At 45.7% G+C, this 25,843-nt stretch overlaps 2 long non-coding RNA genes across 2 annotated transcripts in view; both read left to right on the plus strand.

Annotated features, from left to right (window-relative positions):
- The window catches only part of LOC102008922, a 7,159-nt gene extending 5,567 nt beyond the window's left edge, over positions 1-1,592 (plus strand). The window contains exons 3-4 of the long non-coding RNA XR_001236540.1: positions 973-1,194; positions 1,552-1,592. This is a non-coding gene — a long non-coding RNA (uncharacterized LOC102008922). The remainder of the gene's footprint in view (positions 1-972; positions 1,195-1,551) is intronic.
- Positions 1,593-7,318: 5,726 nt separating this feature from the next.
- LOC106150020 lies at positions 7,319-9,553 on the plus strand. Its single transcript, XR_001236542.1, has 2 exons — positions 7,319-7,351; positions 9,157-9,553. It is a non-coding gene; the product is annotated as an uncharacterized LOC106150020 (long non-coding RNA).
- Positions 9,554-25,843: the final 16,290 nt, after the last annotated feature.

The following is a 25,843-nucleotide window of genomic DNA, read 5'->3' on the forward strand; positions in this document are numbered from 1 at the left end:
GGCGCTCCCCGCCCCAGGCTCCCCGTGCGCTGGGGGCCCACCCACCGGGAGCCAGCAGGCAGAAAGCTAGCCAGCCCGAAGGCTGGCGCTCCCCGCCCAGCTTTATTTTTCTTATTCGATGATATTTTCTGGAGTTTACTGGTGTGCACTGTACCCTACTTCATGCCTTTTTATAGTTGCAGTGTCCCAAATATACCACAGATGACTCCTCAGTCCCCTACCAATGGACTTTGGGCTGTTTCTAGCCTTCGGCTTAGGAAAAAAAAAAATGCTGCAATAGACTAATGCGTGGGTTATTTTGTATTTTTACTAAAATGTGTCTCGGATAGATTCTTGGGGTTAAGATTTCTGAGTATTTTATAGCAGATGCAAATCTTATTGAAATATAATTTACAAACCATAAATTGTAACTATTCTAAGGGTACAGTTCAACCCTTTTCAGTAGCCCCTCTGCCATTTAGGCCACTTCCATTCTCACACCACCTTGGCCAAGTCCCTCCTGCCTATTTCTAACCTCAAAGGCAAACACATATTGATCCACCAGCTCTGAAGTTCTTCTCTGTCTAGAAATCTCATGTGAATGAGACTGTACAAAATGCAGACGTTAGTCTGGACCTTTTTAGCTTAGCATTGGGCTTTTGTTTAATGATGGCTCGGTAGTTTATTCCCTCTGATCGCTAAGCGATATTCAACTGTGTGGCTATAGCACATTTTATCTGCTCATCAGTGAGGGATATTTGTGTTTTCAGTTTTTATTTTATTTTCCCTGGGAGAACAGATACCTAGGAATTGAGTTGCTGTTTATATGCAAGTATATGTGTGGTTGTTATCATGGTATATCAATGTAAGTAAGAAGTGGCTAATAGATTAGTAAAGTTCTGAGTAGGTCTATGGATGATTGGCACATAGCCCAACAAATGAGAGAAGAAGGCCCACCCCGGAAGTGGGCAGCACCAACCAATAAGCTTGTAGCCTGGACAGATAAAGGAAAAGAAGGCAGTGTCTCTGTCTTGGAAGAGGTCCAACCTGTGGCGTCACCTTTGGACGCGGATCTGCAATTTCTTCAGCCCTCCAAGGCCGACTCGCACCTACGACTCTACAGTGACCTTCCAGGCTTTCAATGTTGGACTGTTCCTGGATCCTGCAGCTCTCAGTACGCAGATGGCCACTGTGGACTCTTCTGCCTTTGATCCTGTGAGCCTACCTGACAAATCCCCTTGCATAATTATGCATATATTTTTCTATTGATTCTGTTCCTCCTGAGAGTCCTGATACTGTATGCATAACATTTAAAGAAGCAGCCACACTGCTTTCTAAGTTTGCATTCCCATCAACAATATTTGAGTTATACTTTCTCCGTATCCTTGCCCACCGGCGGTATTTTAGATCTTGCTCTTCTAGTGAGTGTCTAATGGTATCTTACTGTGGTTTGAATTTGCACTTCCCTAATCAGTAATAGTAATGAGTATCTTTTTGTGGGCTTATAAGTTATTTATGTAGCTCTTGGTGAAATGTCTATTGAAATATTTTACTTTTTTTTTTTTTAAACAGGGTTTCACTATGCAGATCAGGGCTGGCCTTGAACTCACTTTGTAGCCCTGGTTGACCTGAAAGTTACAGCGACCCTCCTGCCTCAGCCTCCTGAGTGCTGGGATTACAGGTGTGCACCACAATGCCCAGCTTATTCATTTTGATTGGGTTGTTTTGTCACTGAGTTGCAGAATTTCTTTATATATTGTGGATATACATACATACATACATACATATTTTATCAGATATGTGTTTTGCATCTATTTTGTCTCAGTCCACGGCTTTTGTCTTTCCATTTTCTTTAGTACTTTTGAAGAGCAAAAGTTTTAAAATTTTGATTAAGTCAAAATTTATCATTTTTTTCTCTTATGGATTATGCTTTTGGTGTCATCTCTAAGAAATGTCTGCCTAACCCACAGTAACAAAAATTTGATCCAGTGCTTTTTTTCTAATGCTTTGAGGATTCAACCCTTACGTTAAAGTTTGTGATCATTTTTGTGTTAATTTTTGCGTGCAGTGTGAGATAAGGGTTAAAGATTTTATTTATTTATTTTTGCCTGTGATTGTGCCATTGTTCCAGCAGCATTTCTTGGAGAGACTATTCCTTTCCCTGTGGGTGACCCTGGAAGCCTGGTTCCTTTCTCATAAATCAATCGATGAGGGGCTGGGGAGCACATGTTTGGCATGTGGAAGGCCCTGGGTTTGACCAACACCACAACACAGCAAAATAAAAATATCAACTGATGGTGTACTCGTGGGCCTATTTCTAAACCTTTATTCTGTACTTCTATCTTCATCCTTATCCTTTTAATCAGCTTTTAAATATCCCAGGAGGTATAGCTTTTTAAAAAAGAATCAATCTCTTTCCTTGTTTACTATAGAACCTCACTTCCTTGGGAATCTGGCTCAGGTACTGGAAGGGTCTGCTTAGGCTCTGTGCTCAAAGGGGTCTAGGTTGCTTTTTGAAAGTGTTTTCATTACTCAGTCCCTTCTACCCTGGTCTCCCAGGCCTGCAGTGGTAGAACTTGGATTGAACCCAGGGTCTTCACACTGAGCTACACCCCAAGATCTTTTTATTTTGAAACAGTCTCACTAAGCCTGTAATCCCAGCACTCTGGGAGGCTGAGGCAGGAGGATCTCAGGCTTTTTTCCTAACAGGGAGCATCCACCTCTCTGGACACAGTTTACTAAGCAATCCTGGGTCCAGTACCAGCTCATCTCCCATGGAGATGCTTCTCTCCTGAGATTTTTGGGGCCCTCAAGTCCCTGATGGCCTGTAGGGACACAGAATTGCAGTGACTCCAGTCTGGGGACCCTTAGTTTGCTTACAGCAAAGGGAGATGGAAGATTTGCACAAAACCACGAGATGCATATGGCTAAGGCCACTACAATCCCACTTTAATTAAATTCAATCTCCAAATATTTGAGTCCTGATCTCCACCCAGGGTGGATGAGAGAGACCCTGGTTCCCATTATACCTCGGTACCTTGTGCCCACGTCCCCTCCCTCATCTGACAGGGGAGCTATGCGCATGCGTGAGCAGGCAGCCGTGACACTGATCAAGACAGACAGAGACACATAGCCGAGGCAGTGCTGTGGCGCCCAGAGGCTGGCAGCACACTGCCCTTCTTGGCATTTTGAAGGACCTAGCTCACCAGGAAGTGGGGACCACATGGTGGGGCGGTGGTTTTACAGATGGCCACCCGCCCGCCCAAACTGAACTCCCTGGTGCTGTTCAGTGAGTTCACAGACACAGAGGGTGACAGCCAAACACACTCAGCTTCTCATGTGTCCCAGGCCCACAGTCCAAATCCCCAGTTCAAGCCGGTCACAGGGGAGAAACGCAAGCCCTGCGTGGATAGGACTCCGGGTCTTCTAATGTTTTCAAAAATGTCAGAACCCTGGAATTTTGAAAATACTCCCCCCAATTTCTGCATGTTCTCTACAAGGTAAAAATGGCTTTATAATGTCCTAGGAGCCAAGCCAAACCACTCTGTGCACCTGACTCAGAACAGGCTTGCGACTTCTGATTGACAGCAAGGTGGCGTTGGTGACAAACCGCAAGGGTGATGGAATTACAAGGGCCGGAGCTCTGGACCCTGGAGAGAAGAGGAAGCAGCCGAGGAGGGGAGAGTCCTAGCCATCTCTTTGCCATGGAAACCCCGGGGGAGGAGGCTTCTATTTTTTCTGTATTAAGAGATCAATGGGAGATTATTAATAATCCTGTACATTGATGTAGCACTTCAAACTTGAGTGCTTGCTTGTCTGTAATCTCACTTGATCCGTGCAGCGGCCCCGAGAGCCTGTCAGGAACATCCAGCACTTCCCAACCGGATTAGAGGGAGATAAGGACCCAGACACTCTTGCTTACAGAGAGAAGGTGAAGAAGAGGGAACAGGAGGCCTCAGGTGTCAAGAGAAGGCTCAGAAATGAGGCCGTTTTGTTGACTTTCGGCTGCTTTCTCACTCTCCCTGTTTGCTGTGCTTTTGGCCTCCGCGGTGGCAGAAACCAGGATTCACAGAAGCTGCCCCACGTGGGGCTTGGTCACGGAGGAGGTGGCAGAAGATGTAGCCGGCGATATTGTAAAGCTCGTGACTAAGGACCCCGGATGACCCTCGCTGCCTTGTTCGTGTCCCCAGATTCATACCTTGATTAACCTCAGTGGAGCCCATATTCCTAAAAAATGCTCAACTCATCCCATTTTTATAATTTGGAGATAAAGAGGCAGAGGTTCTCTGTCAAAAGTGGGGTGAGCCAGATGTGGTGGCACATGCCTGCAAGCCCAGTGCTCTGGGAGGCTGAGACAGGGGGATCACAAGTTCCAGCTCAGCCTTGGCAACTTAACAAGACCCTGTCTGAAAGTAAAAAAAAAAAAAATAAAATAAAACAAAGGGCTGGAGATGTAGCTTAGTGTGAAGACCCTGGGTTCAATTCCTAGTACTGCAAAAAAAAAAAAGTTCACCCCAACATGTCTAGTGGAATGGTGACTATACAAAAATCCAGAGTATTAAGTGTTTGTGAGGTGTGGAGAACTCGGAAGCTCTGTGTTATGTTGGTGGGAATGTAAGATGGTGCGGCCTCTGTGGAAAGCAATATGGCAGATCGTGAGGGTTAGGCATAAAATCCTTGTATGGTGCAGTAACTCCATTTCCGGGTGTATTCCCAAAGGACGGGAAGCAGGGGCACAAAGAGATACTTGCACACCTCACAGAAGCATCACTCACCAGAGCCAAAAGGAGGAAACCACCAAAAGACAGAACTCCAGTGTCCACCAATGGATGGACCAGTGCATACAGTATATCGTGGAATAGTATTTGGTCTTAAAGAGGGCAGGAATTCTGACACCTGCTACATCACAGATGAACCCTGAAGACATAATGCAAAGGGCAATAAACCAGTCACAAAAGACATATACAGTAGGATTCCACCTCCATGAGGTCCCTAGAGTTTTTCAAGTCACAGACTGGAAGTAGAACTGTGGGCACCAGGGGCTGGGGAGGTGGAGAGCAAGGCAGCATTTCAGGGGTGCAGAGCTTCAGTGTGCAAGTTACAAAGAGTTCTGGAAGTTGGCTGACCAGCAGTGGGACTTAACACGATAAACTCTCAGTTCCAAGGCCAGCCTTCTGAGGTTTTTCTCAGCCTGACCACCCACACATCCCTGATGGTCAGTCAAATAAGAGCATCTGGGATTGTCTTCTTAGCTTTCTGTTGCTGTGACAAGATAGCCAGGATGATTAATGGATTAGGAGAAAGGGTTGATTTTGGCTTATGGCTTGAGAGGTGTCAGTTCATGGCCACTTGGCCCTGTTGCTCTGGGCCTGTGGCAGCACAGTATGTCACAGTGTGAGGAAGCTTCCCACCTCATGCTAGGGTGGAAGAGACAGAATTGGGGAAAAGGGATGGGGTTCCTTTGTGCCCTCTGAGGGTAGGTCCTCCTGTCATCCAGCTTTCTCCGACTCAGCCACATCTAAGTTCTACCACCTCCCGTTAACACCATGAGCTGAGACCAAGCCTCTGGCACCCAGGCCCTTGGGGACATTGCTGACCCAGCTGTAGCTGGGATGATGAGAGTCTCCTTAACAAGGTGTGAAACAAATTCCATGCTTAGCAGTGATTGGTGTGCTGATGAATGTGATTCTGGACATTATCAAGAGCTACTTTTCTTCTGCTCCCACTTCTGCTGGCTGCTGGATGTGATGTTTTGATTCACGCATCATTGCCAGTTTCCCTCCCATCCTTTCCTCCAGCAAGGGGGGCCTTTGCACTGAGTTACATCCTTAGCCCTTTTATTTTTTTATCTTGAGTCAAGGCCTTGCTAAATCACTAAGTTGCACAGGCTGGACTGCAGCATGCAGTCTTCCTGCCTCAGCTTCCCCTAGTGCTGGGATTTAGGTGTGCACCGCCACACCTGGTGTTGGGCTCATATCTAATGCACAATCCTGGCTGAGTTTCAGAGGTGGTAACAAGCTTGTCTATGTTGACTATGAGTCCAGACTCTCAGCCAGATTTAGAATCAGATCTTCTCCATCTCCTAGTTTGGGGCTGCTTGGAGTGGAGGCCTGGTGTGCAAGTGAAGACCTGACCTGTTTCCTGTGTTCTCAGTCCTTCCCAATGGGAGTGCGGGAGCCAGGAGAGGAAGTAAAGGAGGGGAGGGTAGCACTGGTTCTGTCGGTTCTCTGGGAACTCACTCTGTCCTGCCTATGCTTTGGGTACAAGGTGACCGCCCCCTGCCTCCCTCCCTCTCATTTCTCTTCTCCCACCTGCCCTTCTCTCCCTCTTTTCCCTGGAGCTCAACTGCCCCAAAATGCCTCCTATGAGTGAAAGTAAAATGACACCAAAGCCAAGAGACCGAAGTCCTAGCCCAAGCACCACCTTGATTAGCTGTGCATCCGGAGGAACATCATGGATGTCTGCGGTCCTCTGGTCCATCCCTAAGCACGGGAGGTTCTGGCAGTGAGCTGGAGGCAGCTGGAGGCTGAGCAAGGAAAAAGACATGGCCACCAGGTGGCAGGAGAAGCCTGAGTTTCACTTAGTTGAAGCTTGGACAGATTTACTGGGCGGGGGGGGGGGGGCATCCCTCACCGTGTGGGACTTGCCGAGGCTGCGGTATGGGGCCACCACCTTGAAGGCGGGGAGGGTGAGGCTGTATCCCGGGAGTGGATCAGGAAGGTGCTGGCACAGCTAGGTGAGGTTGCCCATCAGCCCATGGGCACCTCTGGGTCCAGTGTCCCTGGGTCAGAGAAGTCTGGAGTCTTCTTAGCTACTAGCATTGTCTCATCTATGGTCAGTGGGTGTTGGCACTTGTGTGTGTGTGTGTGTGTGTGTGTGTGTGTGTGTGTGTGTGTATGTGAGACAGGGTCTCACTGTGTAGTTCAGGTGGCCTTGGACTCACCATGTAGCCCAGGCTGGCCTTGAACTCATAGTGATCCTTTGCCTCAGCCTCCCAGGTGCTGGGATTATAGGTGTGCAACACCACGCCCTGCTAGGTATTTTTTCAAACAAGGTTTTAAATTAACGATCATTTTAAAAAAGGTAATGTGTATATGAGGTGTGTTGAAATATTGGAGAGTGTTTAAATTAAAAGAAAATTTACTACAGTAAAAGACAGGAAGCCATGAATTCCCCTCAACATCCTCCGCTTGCTTTGAACACACGCAGCTTATCATTCTGGCCACTTTCTGAAGCAGTTCTGAAGTCCGCTTTTGTATCATTACTTGTGCTGTTCTGGCTGCCTTGATGTCCTGCGTTGATTGAAAACATTTACCTTTCATGATCATTTTGACTTTGGGGAAGAACCAGAAGCTGAAAGATGCCAGATCTGGTGAGTAACATAGACGGAGATAAACCGTCGTGCTTTTATTTGATAGAAAGTGCTGTAAAGGTAAACTGTTAACTGCACCAGGGTCAAACCTGTGCACATCCAATTGCTTCACCACAATCACCGCAAGCATGCTTTTGCCCCTAGAGAGCGCACCTCCTTTGTGCACCCCTCAAATTGTTCAATAGCTCTTATTTTATGCCTTATTTCTTGTCTTTTGAGGCTTGGTCATTTTGGTTTTTTCTATTATTTTTCCTCCAGTATCTGAGATTAAGAAGTTACTCATCTCTCTGTTCCTAGTAATTACCCTTAAAGATTTTAGGCAAGGTCTAGAATTAGTCAGTAATTTTATTTACTCCAGAATAAGTCAAGACATTTTTAAAAGCATAATTGAATTCCCCTCATGTCTTATCAGTTTCTCTCACTAAGCTCCCCCATCCCAGGGTGAAATTCTTTGGAAATTTTTAGTTTTGGTTGACACACAGTAATTGCATATTTCATGGGGGATGCTGTGATGTTTTGATTCATGTATATGTTGCAAGTTTTCAGTTATTTTTTAAAGATATTATGCATCGAGAAATATGTAGACAGACACTTTGTTCTCCTCTGCATTTCACTTTTCTATCCATGCAGCTCATGCGATGACTGTTAATGGTTTGGTTTTATTACCTATTTTTCTCCCCTCACTGTGGTTATTTCTGCTTTGTATCTTTTTTTTTTTTTTGCAGTACCGGGGATTGAACTCACGACCTTGTGCTTGCCAGGCAAGCGCTTATGCCACTGAGCTATATCCCCAGCCCCTCACTGTGGTTATTTGTAGCTCATCCTGTTTTCTTAAATTTATTGACTGTTTTGCTTGTTTTGTTAGAGTTAATCCTTAACCGGCTTGTGCACAACTGACTCATGGACGGTAAACTCTTGGAGCTCTTGTATGTATCTTGGATGTGTTTTGATCTGATACTTAAAGATTAGCATTTGATGGGGTAGAAAACACAAAGTTTGAAATAGGTTTTGTCTTCAGACTTTCCAGATCTTGCTCCTTTGTTTCCTGGCCCCCTCATGGTGAGTGAGGTAGAGCCAAGTGGGTTTTTGTCCCTTTGCTGGCCAGGTCCTCTCCACCCCACCCCATTTTGGAATCTTTTAGAGCTTCGTCCTCAGCTTGGTTGTTCTGGAGTGCCTAGAAGTGCCTAGGGTGCTGCTGTGGTTGGAATGAATGTCTGTCATGGTCCACATGTTAAGCCTTGGTCTCCAGGGTGCTGTGCAGTTTTAAGAGGTGAGGCTAGTCAGGATGCTAGCTGGAGGGGACCCCCCCTCCTGAACCTCTGCTTCCTTTTTATCTGGCTCTAGAAGGGGCCATTCACCCTGACACACACCACCACTGTCATCTGCTGTGTTAGCCGAGGCCAAACCACTGGAACTCTGCTGCTCTACCCACGACTTTGAGCTCCAACACTGAGCTACACAAACCTGTCCTTACTTTATAAATAACCAGTCTTGGGCATCTTACTGTAGTCATGCAAAACTCACTAGTGCAGGTGCTAATGTTTTATTCACTGTGATCGGCTGCTGCGAACTCATTCAACAAAAAATACTTGTGTCTTTAGTTAGCTCTGGATAATTTATTTTATGTTTTTCTGTCCTCCATGCTCTCTCTCAGTTCTCTGTATGTGAAATTCATATCAGATGGCCTCTGAGTGGTTTGATTATTTGGGCAATGATTTATTTTCAGCTGCATTGATCAGGATTCATCTACTCTGTTGGGTTCTATATTTTAATTATCATACTTTTGATTTCTCTCTTTTTTAAAGCAGTGGCAAAGCTTATTTGAGAAAGTAGAAGTGAAGAGTGGGAGAGAAACTGGCTCTGCAGAGCAATATTGGACCGAGTAAAGAGAAAAAAGAGGGAAAGAACGAAGATAAAAGTACACGCTGCATCTGGGAAGCGCAGCGTGGGCTACCATGGAAAGCTGTGATAGTGCATACTTTTAATTTCTAAGACTCTAATTGATCCTTTAAAAAAAAATACATGTCCCTCAACAGCGGCTGTATGTTCACCAGGTATTGTTTTATCTGTGGCAGCAAAATACTTATTTAAAAAAATACTTGTATACTATCATCTGCCTTCTAGATGTATGAGTTCTATATCCTTGGATTCAAACAACTGCAGATTGAAAATATTTGGAAAAAAATTACATCAGAGCACGTACCTTTTCTTGTTATTATTTCCTAAACAATTCAGTGTAACAGCTGTTTTCATAGGATTTACATTGGGTGAGGCCTATTGTCATTCATCCAGAGATGATTCAATGTATATGGGTGGACGGGTATAAGTTATATGCAAATACTCTACCATTTTACACACCGGACCTGAGATTTGTGGAGTTTGGTCTCCATGGGGGTCCTGGAACCAATCTTGAGGACAGTGAGGGAAGATTGTTTTACCCAGTATTTCAAAAACCTTGAAAATTATGCATTCATGGATAACCTTAACCTTGGTCACATGTGGCAAGCTCTACAGAAGGTGACAGAACCGGAGTGATACTATATATCTTTTAATCCTCTAAGAGTAAAGTTGCTGATCTTGAGACTCATTTTAAAATGAAATAACACAAAACTTATTCAGTTCCCTAAAGAGAGACAAATAAGCGAAATAGACTTTTTGTTTTAAAAACACTTCCAGAACTCTGCCACTGCTGTTGTGACTTGTCACCCAGCTCTGTCAGTGAGCCTAAATTTAGATTGTTCCTTGTTATGAAACTAGGACGTTCCATTTTTGTTCAAAAAGGAATATGACACAGAAGCCTATTCAGCTGCTTTTAATTCATAAAACACAATTTAGCCAAGGAAATAAAGATGTTAATTGCAGCATTATTTATAGTTGCACTTACTGGAAACGACCCAAGTAGTCAGAAAAGAGAAGACAATAAGTCACAGTGTATTCAATCAAAGAATATTACACAGACATTAAAAAGGACGTCGATGAAGACTCTTGGGAAGATGAGAAGCACTTATGAAGGTTAAATGAAGAACAGGATAGAAAGTTGTGCTCGTGCTCCTGTTACAATTATGCCTATGTAAAATACACTTGAAAATAAGAAAGTACAAAATATATTATTTGTGTAAGTGGGCCAGGATGCTCTTAATGGGAGTGTCCGTTTGCTTTTTAGAGCCAAAGTTTTGCAATGTGAGATCACCTTTAAAGTGCGGTTTAGGGAAATATTTAGCGGAGCAGGGGCATGTGGCATACAACTCAGTAGACAGGAGACGGAGTTCTGAGTGCCAGTCATGCACTGCCTGGGCTTGGAGCAACCCAAGCAATGGCACCTCAGTGTCCTCAAGGGACCTGTTGTCTTTCCTCCGCCTCCAAAGATCATTTCCTGACTACTTTGAATACTTCCAAAAAGCTTCCAAATTTCTGGTCTGGTGCTATTATGGATTTATTATATGTAAAGCAGTTTGCCTTCTTATGAGGCTTAGAATCAGAGGAGAAGGATGCTCAGCTGAGGATCCGTGACCAAGATCACGGAACATGAGGGAGTGCACGGGGGTCGGTACCCAGCTTGGCGACATTGTCAGCAGAGCGGCACAGACTGTCTGTGTCGCTGCCTGGTAGAAGGGGCACTGGCGGAGGCGCCTGTAGGCCTGAAACAAACAGCCCAGATGGTGCTTCGGGTTTTGCTGTCTCCTCCAGGTGGGAGAGGAGAGGGTCACCATCCGCACGCTGGCAGAGGGCTCCGGGCTGCCGCCGACATTGGAAGATGTTTCAGTCGAGCGGTTGTCGAGCTGCCGAGCCCTGACTGTGAGCATGTCTTGCCTGCTGGCTCAGAAACACCTCCGTGTTCCTCTGCGTCTTTACCCCTCTGCCCTGGTCGCAGCAGCTTGCAGGATTCAGGGTGGGGTCCAGGGTTTCCTGTCCCTAAGCAACACATGGATGTCCGCTATGCTGGGGAATGTGACAGAGGAGAGAGGCTCACGATTTTACTGCTCTGTTGGAGATGGATGCTGGATCAGAAGAAAGAGCAGCTTGAGCCTCACTCTGCAGATGCCAGGGAAACATGAGGGGATGGACCTGGGTCGAGGACCCAAAGATCTTCCGGCCCAGCCTCCACTCGCCCCCATTCCCAGACCCTCTGTGAGCAGTGAGCAGCAGCTCCTGCAGCCAGGTGTGCTGCAGATCAGCGCGTGTCCCAGCGCCTGTGCTTCTGTAGATGAGACAGGAGGAGGAGGGAGAGGGGGAGGGAGACAGAATTAATGATGAGATTTGAGCAAATGTTGCAGTTGGTTAAAAAGTTAGGGTGACCCATGGGGGGTGGCTTCTGGGTCAGTTCAGTGCCCCGTTTGTTGCCCCCGATCCAGATGCATCATGAGAGGAGACGCGCATGGAATCGGGTCTCCTCAGGGTCAGAGGGGCTCACCCTGCAGCAGCTGCCGAGGGGAACACCCTTTCCCCCCTTTTGCCACCCTTGGAGGGATCATCGCTTGGTGTGAGTGCCTAGCACTGTGCTGAGCTCTTTGGATACTGGAGAAGCAGCAAGCTCGATGGTTTTGCCAGCTGGAGCCTCTGGGGTCTCAGGGGAGGCGGCCTCAGCAGGAAGCGTCTTTGGGGTTTGGGGCCTTGGGATTTGACACAGTTGCTCCAGACAGTTCTTTCAAAAGATACGTGTGAGCTTGGGACTTGAGGTTTTGTTGAAACCAGGCATGACCCAGAGACTGTACCTGGTATCCCTATTTTTAGGTGGCTGGTCACTTGAATCCTGTGACCGCTGGATAGCAAAGGCCCTTGATGCCTTGTTTGTCCCATGGACATGGTGTGCCAGCCCCAAAAGCATCTTAGCATTCTGTGACAAAGAGGATGCTAACTTGTGAGAAAAGTATCCTTGTGAGAAAAGCGTCTTCCTCCCTGCTGCCTGCGGAAGAGTTAAAGCTACTGGCTCTCTTGTGGTCCTTCAGTGCCCTGAGACGTGGGGATCTGGCTGAACTGAAACTCCTTATGACTGTGGGGGCTGCCCTGGCTCAGCATCTGCCACCAAGACCCCAGGGGTGACCTGGCCGCTCCACTCCCTCAGGATCTCAGCTCCTAGACCATGGCAGACCCAGGATGCCCTCCCGGGAGCCAAGTGGTTGAAGATCTCGGTTGCTGCCTGGACTGACTGCGTTCCTGGGAAGATGGCCAAGGCACAGCCTGGGACAGAGGAGGAGCAGGGGCCCCACATTGTGAAATGAAGGCTGCATCCACCGGGTACTTGCCGAGTCTCTGATGAGGCCCATGGGAGGCAGGTGTGGACAGAGCCTGTGACTCGTTTTCAGCTTTTCACAAATGGAGCCTGGGTGAAAATCCCTGCACTGGGCTTCCTGTCCACAGGGGCAGAGTGGATCAGGGAGGCAGAACTCTTGGGTCAGAGACAGGAGAACTTAAATATGATTTTACAGATGCTGATAAATTGACTCCAAAGCAAGATATGTTTGTTCAGTTGTTCCCATTTCCCTATGCTTTAAACATAAATTTAGAATATTTTACTAAAATACACAGCATTAGACTTATGTTTTATAATACCTAATTTTTACATATTAAAAAACACTGGTTTTGTATAACAACTGATTTTTTTTTCTTTTGGTACTGGGACTCAAAGCTAGGGCCTTCGCATTGAGCTATATCCCCAGTCCTTTTTGCATTTTTTATTTTGAGGTGGGGTGTCCTTAAGTTGGCAGGTTACCCAGGCTGGGTTGGAACTTGAGATCTTCCTGCCTCAGCCTTCCAGAGTGCTGGGATTTATAAACGTGTACTATTTTCACTTTAACATCTACCCAGGCACCGCCTCTGCTGGACACTGTCCGAGGTACTGAAAAGTCTGGTGGAAGCCAATATAAGTCTCTTCCGGGTAGAGCCTCTACTGAAGTAGGGGAGAGCTCAGCCAGAAGGAACAGGTGCGTCTCGGCACGAGAGGGTGGATATGGGTGGTGGGTCGGGAAGAGGGGAGTCGACCTCTGGATGCTAAGGAGGGCCTTTCCCATGCAGTGACACAGGTCGAAGGTTGGGGCGAAGATCAGAAGGAAGAGCTCGATATCAGAGAATCCATAGATGTTGAGTAAGGCATTTGTGCTGTGTATACGCCCGCCTCCACCGCAAGGAGGGGCGCCTGTCTAGGACGCACACAGCTGGCTTGGTGTTCCTGTCACACCTGGCTCCAGCCAGCTGCAGCGGAGGGAGCGGCGCATACTTGTAGTGACCCTAGATACCGACAGCACCAAACCAAATGTGCTTTCTGGACCAGTGAACAGTGAGGCTCGTTCTTTCTGCAGCGCGGCAGACACCTGTGCTCACTGTGACCTGCTCATGTCTGCACTTGGTACGTTTATCACGGGCCTGTGCTTATGATCCGATTGGAATAGACTCAGCTTCATTTTTTTTTAAAGTTCTGCTAGTCTTTATTGACTCTTTCATAGTATCTATTCTGAAGGAAATAAAAATATAAAAAGCTAAAGATGTGAAAAAGCTCAATGTAATTTTTATGTGCCTGCAAAGGCTTGCATGTGTAAGTTTAGTTTTGGTTCACCGGTTATCTGTCTACTCCAAATATCTGCATCTTTGCTACGGCCAGTGTCACTGAAACAGGGCATCCACAGCAACCTCACACTCTGGCCGCCTTTTCCCTTTCGGTTATGGTGTGAACAGTGACTTCTGGCAGGAACAGACCCCCAAAAGGCTTTCGGGCTAGTTCTTCACCACCAAGGAGGGCCAGGGAAGGACTCACCTTGAAAGGAAGCAGGTCAGGACTTCCTGTCTGCAGCAGGTGAACAGCGGGAGATTTCCGATGCCGTCTCAGCTGTCTGGATTTCTGGGAGTGCTGTTTTGGCGCTGACCAAGTGTGTAGCTAGTTGGCTGTTCTGAGCACGCAGGAAATGGGCACCTGTGAAGTTAGGAGCACAGTTGTCACTCAACCATGGTGTTCAGAACACAGACAGTCACAGCTCATGGGTACCATCACGGATGCATGCATATTGTCTCATCCACGTTCTGTCCTATCAGGCTAATGCAACCCATAAACACAAGTTTGTGAGAAATTATGTCTGATACTGAGGGTGCTTCAAGGTGATCTCATAATACAGTGCATAATACTTTATAATTTTTTCAGCCCTGGGGATTGAACCAAGGGCCTTAATACTGAGCTACATCTCCAGCTTTATTTATTTATTTATTTATTTATTTTTTTGATGCAGGGTCTTGGTATAGAGTACAGGCTGGCCTTGACCTCACTAAATAGTCCAGGCTGGCCTCAGACTTGCAGTGATCCTTCTGCCTCAGCCTCCCGAGTGCTGGGATTAGAGGCATGCACCACCATGCCTAGCTCCCAGCTGCTTTAAAAATTTTTTCATTTTGAGACAAGTTCTCAAAACAAAGTCCTGAATGCTTGGGCGGGGGAGAGGGTCTGTATTTGCCCAAGCTGGGCTTGAACTTTTAGTTTTTTTGCCTTAGTCTCTTAGAGTGCTGGGATTACAGACATGTGCCACCACACTCAGCCCATAATACATTGCATAAAGTAATTAATGTATTAATGTAATGTAATATGTACAATTAATGTGATAAAACATATACACCATAGATATGTTGTATATATAACCACATTATATATATATTTATGTATATACTATATACTTACATAATATATACAGTGAATGTTACAGTAATACATATGTTAATTATATATGATTGTATTCTATCCTATCGTACATTATTTCACACTGTATTGTGGTTGAAGGCTGCCTTGGTGATCTGAGCATCACAATCCTTGGAAGAGCAGCTCTACATAGGATTGGATAGGTAGAAATTAAATTTGACTGTTATGGTAAGTAACTGGGATTTCATTCACCGTAATCCACTTTGCCCACTAATTAGGCTGGAACCGTGTGTGTGTGTGTGTGTGTGTGTGTGTGTGTGTGTGTGTATGAGACAGTATCCTGCTGAACTGCAGGGTCTCATTCAGGAAGTGCTGGGGGGAGGTGAGAGTCTGCATTCCTGGCCAGGTCCCAAGGTGCAGCGTGGCTGGCTGTGACCTCTTTGAGCTGCGTGGCTGCAAGCTTGGTTCCTTGGTCACTGGGCTGAGATCCCCGCCCACAGTCAGGCAGGGCCCAGAGCAGTTGGCCTCTCTAGACCCTGCTTCTGCTCCAGTGGCTTCACTTTTGTGTGTGTGCCATAGTGGTGTCGGCACCAGCTCTGCCTTCGTGCACCCCTAGCCGTCTGTGTCTGCTAGCATCTTTAACTTCGAGGGACAGAAACAGCATCCAAAGTGACTCTGACAAACAAGAGATTTACTGCCTCGCGTGGCTGGAAAGCCTAGGAACAGGCCTGTCTTTGGCATTCAGGGGATGTTGCTCTGGTTTTTCTCTCTGGCTTCTTTTGGTTCCACTCGCCTCCAGGGGGCGCTAGTCGCCCTACACGCTCACACTCACGGCTCCAGTTCTCCCCGATGCCCTGAAAGGGCTGGAGGCTGGGGCACCATGGAGTTCAGGCTGCTGGACTCCACACCAGGGATTCAGCAGGTCTGGGGGAGAGCCATGCACTGAGGAGCCCTCTGGACTGTCCTAGCAGGCCACCCTGACCTGCAGCACTGGTCTCTACATCTTACATTTGCCTTCCGTGCTGTCAGTTAGAGGGTCTTGTTCTTCTGTTCCAGCCGAATTTAAGCCCCTGGGAGCTCTGGACGACCCTCCCCACTTACAATGCAGTAGACTCAATCTTCGCCAATTCCATCTGGGTTTGCAGAGGAGAAGGTAAAAGTCGCTAATGTCATTTTTATTTATCTATGTGCTGCACCACAGTCCCTGAGAGCCCAGCCCAATAGACAGTGCTGGACAGTCCATGGCCACCAGTGTGACCTGCTGCTACCCTCTGCTGCGGCTTGGCTGTGGGTCTCACCCTTGGCCCTGGGTGTGGCCACCTTCTTCTCCCATCCTGGCTGTCATGACTGGGAGAGGAGCTGCGCTTACCCTTTGAGGGGGTGGGGGGCTCCTCTTCTCCCAAGAACCTTCGGGAGAAGAGCTTGCTTGACACATTGTGTTTACTGTTGTAGGCTGGCTTTCCTCTTAGGCAGAGAGATGAGTACTTGGATGCTGTCTCACCTGAAATTCCAGTTTGTCTCCTGGGGTCCAGTGCTAATGTCCCCACGTGATATTCTTTCTAACAATTAGAACTTCATTTTGTTCACAGTGCCTCAGTGTGAGGAAGCTAGGGCTTGAGAGGCCCATGAGACAAAGGGAAGGCTCTGACACGCAGGGTACAGGGGAGTGAGTTCCTCAATTTCCTATTGCACATGGTTGTGACTTTGTAAGAACCCACTTTCCCAGTGTGAATGTTTGCTTTAGAGGCAGGATATCAGTCACTGATAGGAGAAGTGCTCTGGGTGGTTTCTACTCCTGCTGCCTGGACCCCAATATTGAGCACTCCTGGTTTAGAATGACTTCAAATCCTGGAGGTGGAAGTTGGGGAGGCAACCAGAGTGTAACTTGAACCAGCAGGGACTCCCAGATGAGCCCAGCCTCCATCAACAGACACATACTATCTTTCCCTCACCACTGAGATTTGTGGTTTGTTACGTAGCAATAGCTGACTGATACAGAGGGCAGAACAGCTGGTAGGGACATTGGGAATTTGGGATAATATTTTGTCAACTCCTCAGATTTCCCTGGACAGGTTCTGATCCAGAATCAGAGACCACCGCTCCATATTTCCAAAAAACATGATTCATTTTACCTCCCTCATTATGATTTGCGGGATAATGATGTCATTAAGTGCTTTTAAAACTTCCACGTTAGCCAAGTGATGGGATCAGAAGCAATACTTTGGCGAGATTTCAAAACTGAAGGGGATCTAGGAGGCAGGTTCATTTATAATAAAATCACTTGAAGGCTTTGGTTTTCAATTATTAAAGTTCTAGTGCCAAAGCTCAGCCACGCAGTTTAGTTCTTAGCTATTTTCGGTAATTTCTCCTCAGTGTTTAACATCTAACCGCCCAATCAATCAACAGCGATCAAGGAGTTCTCCTTATATGCAGTGTGGTGTACAGAGTGTGGGGAGAAGGTAAGGGGTGAAAAGTACTCCCAACTCTTTGGAAATTCAGAATTTAGAGTAAAAACAAACCACCTAGTAGACCAGTTATTCCTTGCAGTGCTTACAGAGTTTAGCAGTGGGGTCTTTAGTAACTTCGTTTTTTTATGAATTAGTATAATAATTTATGTTTATTTCAATAACTTACAAAATGTAAAAAAAGCCTAAAGATGACAACCCTGGGCAGTACCTGGCCACCAGTGCGACCTGCTGCTACCCTTTGTTAATAATCCTAATATTCAGATAACCTTCGTTGGCATTTTGATGAATAATTTTTTCCAGGTACATTTTTTTTTTATTCAGAAATGTTTCTTTCAGAAAGAAAAAAGTATGTGAAGAGGGATCAAAATACAGCAAATTTCTAAAAGACATCTTTCCATTAACCCCTCTCAGAATACTCAGAATATTCCCCTTCATTTGAATATACTTACCCCAATATTCTTAACAGTATATATTTTACTGTAGCAAGGGTAGAACATGCCTGAAATCCCAGAACTTGGGAGGCTGAGGAGGAGAAAGACCAAGAGTTCGAGTCCAGCTTGGGCCACACAGTGAGTTCAAGGCCAGCCTGAACCACACAGTGAGACCCTGTCTCAGAAAACCAAAAAAAATTTTTTCTAGAATAATCACCTACGTTGTATTTTTCAATTGTCTCTTATATTTCTTTTTTCCACCTAAAATAACATGACCGTATTTGCATGCCAATAATTATTGATCTGTGGAATAATTTTAATGGTTGCAGAGTATTTGTTTGCAGTAATACATTGTGGTCTGTTTCATGAATCTTGTACTAATAGTTATTTAGGTTATGTCCTGATGTTTTAAATTCTTAAATCTTCATGTATGAATTTCTACATCAAAGTTGTGCTCTTTTCATAAGGCATTTATACACATAGGTAAACTGACTTCCAAACATTCTAAACAGAGTTAGAAGGTCATGTCACAATTGGAGCATGTAATGAATGTGTCTCTCTCAGCCTCAAAGGCTGTCCTTTTCAAGTTTATAAGTTGGTTCCAAAAGCTTGATGTAATTGCAATTCAATCAAAATCTTCAAATTTGGTCCTTTCAACTCGGTGTCTGTGAAGTCCTGTCTTCCCTATTAAATCCCTGCCCTACGCCAAGTCCTTGCAGAACAAAATCAACAGCAAGCTACAGGCGCTACTGTGTCTCCCTGAGACATGGACTCTAACTCCCTCCAAAAGCTCCCTTTTGCCTGCAGTCACCAAACCCACGATCACGACTGCTTCAAAAATTGAGCATTGCTGTCCATCCTGGGACACCCCCAGGTTGTTGGGAGATTCCACAGAGCCCAAAACCAGCCACCTCTGGATGAGCCCATGCTGCGGTGCTCCAAACGCCCTGCTGGGCATGTGAGCTCCTGCATCAGTCTCTCCTGATTCAGAAGAAAAGGGCATTGCTGTAGACGTGGAAGTTGTAAGGTCACTTAGATACTGTTTGGTTTGATGTGCTTTGTCCTCCGATGATTCATGCGTTGGATGCTGAGTCCCCTTCTGGTAATGTTTGGAGGTGGTGGGCCCTTCAAGAGCTGGCATCTGGAGGGGGTATGGGGGAGCTGCCCTTGGGAGAGATCAAGGTGGTGCTCACAGGAATCCTAGTTGGTTCTGTGAGAGGGTGGTTGTGACAGAGCAGAACCGGCCTCTCCCCAGGCTCTGGTTTCTTCTCTCGTGGTGTGGGCTCTCCTTCCCGTGTGTCCTCCACTGTGATACCATTGCCATGTGACGATCCAGTCAGAGCGACTCCCAGGGCTGAATCAGTAAGCGTTCCTGATTCCTAGATTTTCAGGTGCCAGAAGTTTGAGCTAAATAAGCTTCCAGCAACAGGGATTTTGTTATAGCAACAGAAATTAGACTAATGGAGATACTAGCTCTAATTCATACAGCACTGTTGAATTAGTGCATCCAGAAAAGGGCCCTTTCTGCCCTGATCAGGTAGGTTTTCCCTGGGTCTTTTTGTTCTTTCCTCCCTAGTAAGCTTCCTTCAATTTCTGGTCCCAAAGTCAAAGTGGAGTAACTAAACTAAAGGTGAAATTCAGCAAAAGAAAAGAAGATGGGAAAGCTGAGGGTGGCTGCTTCGGTTTCTCCACCTTGTGTGACAAATGGATTCCCAGGGTTCTTTTAAGTGAAAATTGCTCTTTCCCAGCTGGCTTCCCACACCCCATCTGGGGAACCATAAGGTGGGCAGAGGCAGGAAATGTGCCCCTCCCTTAAATCCAGGCTGTGTCTGTAGGAGCCAGTGACTTTATAGCCTGCTGTGGGGAGGAGCAAAACAAAAGTGTGGGATAAAAGCCCTACCAGGAATATATTCCTCAAAAGCCTGTGCTACTAAGATTAACTGAAGGCAAAAGAGACTTTAAGATGAAAAGCATCAGAAGGCGTGAGCTGGTCTTTGTGGCACGTGAACCGGTTTCATTTAGCGAGAAGGTGCTGCCACTCCCAAGATAGGTACACTGGGCAAAATAAGCCCTAAATAGCTGATGAGAGAAACAGAGCTGCAGAAGAGATTGATCAATCCACCCTTATGGTTGTTACAATCGTTTCAATTATGGATAAGCCATTCGGACAAAAATGAGCAGGAACAGGGAGAGTTGCACAAATCACAGCCCGACCTAACGAACCCCGTGGAATTCTGCATTCAGCGCAGGAGTCATCGAAAATACACGGAGACCCACAGACATTAATCATGGAGGCACCAGGCCACACCGAAGCCTCAATAAATCTTACAGAGTAGGTTTCATGTGGCCCTGGTGCTCTGATCACGCTGCTATTAAGTCAGAAGTTAATACAGAAAGACAAGTTAAACACTGCTCACTGGTCAGGCATTTGAGAACACACTGTGAAATAACTTGTGAGCGAGGAGAATGTTAGAGTCAGCGGATATGCACGGCGGCTTTCTTCATGCTGGACTCCTCATCCTTTTGTGCCAACCACCTGAATCTTTGACAAAGACCTCATTTTTTGAGCAAAACCAAAATGTCCTGGACTTGCCATGGGTCCTTTTGTCTCAGCCTGCAGGTCAGCTGTTTCTCTGAGGAACTGGTGGATCCTTTTAGATAATAAAAGTATTTAGATATCAAAATGTGGACTCTCGGGGAAGCTTGACATAGCTTGGCTGTGCACAGGGGGTGCTCAGGGGTGGCCTTGCCCCAGGTCTTTCCAGTGGAAATGCATCCCATAAAATCCCAAGTTCATTCTTGTAATTCAAGTTGAAGCATCCAGCCTTCAGCATTTTAATTTTAGACTTAGTATGAAGCATCTAAGTCATTCAAATTAAATACCAAATACTTAAAAAAATAAGACCCAGGAAATTTGCTTAACTTCCTAAATCTTATATTTGCATTTTTAATTTTATAGTGAAAATTTTGCTTAACTCATAATATACATCAGGTTGTTTCAAGATAACAGTATCAATATTACTAGTCTACTAGGCAAAATAAATGTGATTGAAGACTTCTTAGCTATTTTATTTTTATTTTATTTCATGTTCATGCCCAGGTTATGCCCAACTAGGGAAAAATGGTTGAAGTACTCTATTTTTTTTTTATTTTAAAGAGTAAAACAAGGATAACATAGTAATAGGGGGGACTTAGCATATTACAGACAAAATGGTAGGAAATTATCAATAGTTATCGTTTTACATATTATTATCTACAAAATAGTTTCTCAGGAAAACAAATAGACAAATAATAGTGAGTTAGAGACAAAAGAGGTAGGAGATTATCAAGAGTTGTTGTGCTATACTTTGGTATCTTCAAAGTGGCTTCTAAAGAAAATAAATAGAGCTATACATGAGTGACCTATTGAAAAATCATTAACTATTCTCAATGGTTGTTGTAGGAAACACATAATAATAAACATACATCCATTTATGAAATAGGATAGGAACATTACAAACTTTACACAGTTATGGATAGATTAGTAGGAAAATATCAATGGCTGCTGTAATACATGGTGGTATCTTCAAAGTGGTTTCTCAGGAAGACAGAGCTATGCAAGAAGGATCTAATAAGTAGTTACAGCCTAAGGGTTGTCAAAAATAGCATATTACCTCCTCACCAGTGACTCCTTTCACTGAGGTATGATGGCTGGAAGGAAGGCCAGGATTGAAAAGAAGGACCGAGAGACTTGCACCTGTGTCTAGCAACAGGCTGTTTTCTTGTTCCTCCATAGTCATGATTACCCAGGACTCCTCGCTGGAGATGACGGTCTGGCCAGAGGGAGAAGGCAGACCATGCCCCAAGCCCTCTCATTCCTGTTGGACTAACTGGTAGCATGGGTCTGAGCTCTGGGGCCTCCACCTCAGAGGACAGACCGATCTCCAGTGGTCTCCTTTGCATCCAGGGCATGGCCCATGGGGCCTCTTAGGGCAGTTCCTCTTGAGGTGGCCTGGCTTTTAACAGTGGTAGCAGATGAATGCAGTTGTCGAGTTCTTCTTGGAGCCCCGGGAATCAGACCTGGGATCTGTTTCTCTTAGTGGTGCAGCAAAAGCAGCTGCTTTTTCTCGGCCTCTTTGTTTTCTCTCCTTGGCCTCCTCCTCATCATGGCTATAGAGTACTGAGGAGGCAATTCTTACTAACATCTCAAGAAGTACTCTATTTTAAAGATGTGTGAAATAATTGTTTTCTTTATGTTCTGATAGCACCAATTTTTATACAGTTGTGCCCATTTGTTTGTTTTAAATTTTTAAAGATTTACTGATTTTTAATTTTCTTTCTTTCTTAGCAGTACTTGGACGTGACCTCAGTGGCTGTGTTCTTACCTCCTCCATTTTAAAAAAGGTTTTTATTCTGAGTCAGGGTCTCACTAAGTTGTACAGGTGGGACTTGAGCTTGTGATCCTCTTGCCTCAACCTCCGAGAGTGCTGGGATCGCAGATGTGTGGTACCACATCCGGGTTGATTTTGTTTTAATTTTATTTTTAAATGGATTTAAATGAATTACACAGTCTCATTGTTAAAACTGTAACAAAATATATTCAGGGAAATTGAGGTTCCACTCCTGTTCCATTGACTTGTCTTTTCCAAATCCCATTTGCAACTAGTTTCTGGTTTAGGATATAGAGGGATGTGTGTATACTGGAGGAAGGGGAGACAGAGGGAGAGAGAGAAAGGGAAAGAGAAGGAGACAGAGGGGAGAGAAATAGAGATAGATAGATAGAGAGAGAGAGAGAGAAGAGAGATTTCTCTGTCATTTACTCAAAATCAAGCATAGCATGTTAATCGGGACAGGCTGTTGTCAAGGGTTGTTTTCTGCTGCTATAATGGAAGACTGCAGACTGGGTAATTTATAAAGGAAAGAAGTTTATTTAGCTCACATTCTGGAAGCCTGAGAGAATGGGGCTGGAATCTGGGAGGCACCTGCTGAGGGCCTTTTGCTGGGGGTTCTCTGTAGAGGAGGTGCAGGGGCACCACATGCTGAGAAAAGCAATTGAACCACTCGGGTCTCTCTCATTCTTAGATAATAGCACCCTGGGAGCCCCACACTCGTGGCCCTACCTGACCCTAGCTACCTCCCAATAGCCCAGCCCCCATCACCATTAACCTATGACTTAAGTTTGCGGCACATGAAATTGGAGGACACAGTAAAAACACAGCAACTGTGCTGCAGTGCAGAGCTGGTGGCACCCCCAAACCTCAGGTGCACCCTGCAACAGAAGCTGGCTTCTCACTCACGCTACCCCTGGAGGCTGCAAAAGGTGTCTGCACAGTCAGGTGCCCGGGATGCCGGAGGCGTTCTGTCTGGAACACACACAGCCTCTGCGTCCCGCGGTGGGAGATGGGAGAACAGCTGTGACCACTGGCAGCAGCTTCCATGTGTCCTGAGCTTCCCCGTCCTCCCTCCCTCTTCCCTTTCTGTGCTATTATCTCAGTCTCTTGTAGTTTGTATTAAATCTCTTCATCTAAATTGGTTTCTGTTTTCCTGAACAAACCTGACAGATACAGCCTGACGCTGTCTCTTGTTTCCCTGATTTGGCATGTTACACATTCCAGATCCCATGGAGAAGCAGTGGAGAACAGCTCAGTTTGGGAGGCACCTCCAGTTCTGCAGACTTTGGAATGAAGGAGAGTTAACATTTGCCAACAGAAATGTGACAGAACTACTCTCATCACAGTAGAAGCTCTGGCTGGGTGTGGTGGCACACACCAGCAATCCAAGCTACTCAGGAGGCTGAGGCAGGAGGATCACAGGTTCAAAACTAGCCTATCTCAAAGAAAAAAAATAATAAAATGAAGGTACTGGCACAAGAATGAAAAAAAAAAATCAAGGGACAGAGGGGATATAAGAATAGGCTCCAGTACACAAAGTAAAGGGTCACATGACATTGATTTTCAAACCAGAGGCCAGAGAGAATAGGTCATTTAACATATGTTAAGCAAACCAGATGAGCTGTTGTTTAAAAGATGGTATAAAATTGGATATCAACTACATTTATTCTGTTAAAGTAAACTCTGTGGCATCTGGAGATGTACCCAGCACCTTTCCTTTTCGTGTTCATTCAATAGATGAATGCATCCACTCAGTGGCTAGTTCAGTGAAGTTCACAGCTTGGGGACAGTGAAAAGAACTGCAGTGAACACAGGAAGGCAGATGTCTCCTCAACACTCCAATTTCATTTCCTTTGGATATAGAGAATACTGTTCAGCCTGGACAACAACAGCAACAACAAACAACAAACAAAAATGAAAGGCCGGTTGTGTGGAAGAATCTGGGTGAAGGTAATGGATGAGACTCTGCACGAACTAAGCCAGGCACAGAAAGACAAACCCCGCATGTCTCCCTTGTGCATGGCATACAACAAAGCCCAGCTCAGAAGCAGAGCAGAGTGGTGGTTGTCAGAGCTGGGGTGGGGTTGGGGGTGCATCGGGAGAAGCTGACCAAAAGTGCAGGGTTGCAGTTGAGCAAAAAAAAAAAATAAATTCTGGGCGTGGTGGTGCAGGCCTGTAATCCGAGTACTCTGGGAGGCTGAGGCAGAAGAATTCCAAGTTTGAGCCCAGCCTTGAAAACTTATCGACTTAGTGGGTGTTAGGGAAAAGGAAGAAAAAACAAAGGTGTAAGTTCAACAAGACAGGTTTATTTCAGAGTAAGCCTGAGAGGGACCGCCCTGGCACTCAGACTGGCCCAGTAACAGTCACACAGGCTCTGAGGTCTTTTATAGGGTCATGAGCATAAACGGGGCTGTGAAAGGAAAAAGTCCAAGTGAGGCTGGGAGGGAGAAAGTTCAGAGAAAAGGAGCTGAGGTGACCCGCTACAGATAAGGCTTGCGAAGTGTAGGGTGTGGTGGGCGTCTGCCAGAAGCAGGGCTGGAGAAGGTGATGGAGTTGTGGGGTGTAGCCGTGGTCACTGGGCCTTATTAATCCATAATTGTACATCTTTAGCAGGGGTAGAGGAGGAGATGGAAGAGGCTTAAAGTGGTCTCTGATCAGCCTGGGAAGGTGGCGGTCAGACTCCTTCAGTGGGATCCTGTCTCAAAATAAAACAACGAAATACACAAAGGGCTGGGTGTGAAGCTCAGTGTGACACTATAGCTCAGTGAGCAAGCCCTGGATTCAATCCCCAGTACCCTCCTTCCCTGCAAAAATCTAGAGTTCTACTATACAGCCTGGTGATAGTACTTAACAATAAGTGCTATATACTTGAAAATTGTTCAGAATAGGTGTTAAGTGTTCCCTGCACAAATAAGTGGGTGCATGTGTATGGTGATGGATATGTTAATTGCTTCAGTTAATCATTTCACAATGCATACCTATGCTAAAACAGCATGTTGTTGACCGTAAATATATACAAGTTTTATTGATCAATTATAACCTAATAAAGCTGGGGGAAAATAAAGCACAGAAACCAAGAAAAGAGGGCTGGCTGTGGTGGCACACACCTGTATTCCCAGAACTTTGGAGGCTGAGGCAGGATGATCAGAATTCAAGGTCAGCCTGAGCTACACAGTGAGACCGTGTCTCCAAAAAAAAGAAAGAAGAAAAGAAAAAGAGAAAAGTGAGGAAAGAACTTCCAAATAGAAATAATGTCTACAAAAAATTTTAAAAAATCCTTTGGATGTTGTGATGATTAACTGATTGTGTCAACTTGCATAAGAAATGCCCAACTAAGTTGGATCAGCACAGTTCTGGGAGTGGCTGAGGGCTTTACTGAAGACAGAAGCCCCGCCCTGGGTATGTTTGCCACCTGAGTGGAATAAAAGGGAAAGGAAGAAGGCAGGCTCGCTGCTTCTGTTTCTTCAGAGGAGCTCCAGTCTTCACCCTCACTTTGGACGTTGCCTTAGGGCTTCCAGCACTGACCCTTCAGCCTCTTGATATGGACTCATGTGGGACACTACAGTGAGCTCCAGGCCTTCGACTGGATCTTTTTTTTTTTTTTTTTTTTT

The sequence above is a fragment of the Chinchilla lanigera genome, unplaced genomic scaffold (assembly GCF_000276665.1).
Source record: "Chinchilla lanigera isolate Chin_1 unplaced genomic scaffold, ChiLan1.0 scaffold00059, whole genome shotgun sequence".
Classification (NCBI taxonomy): Eukaryota; Metazoa; Chordata; class Mammalia; order Rodentia; family Chinchillidae; genus Chinchilla; species Chinchilla lanigera.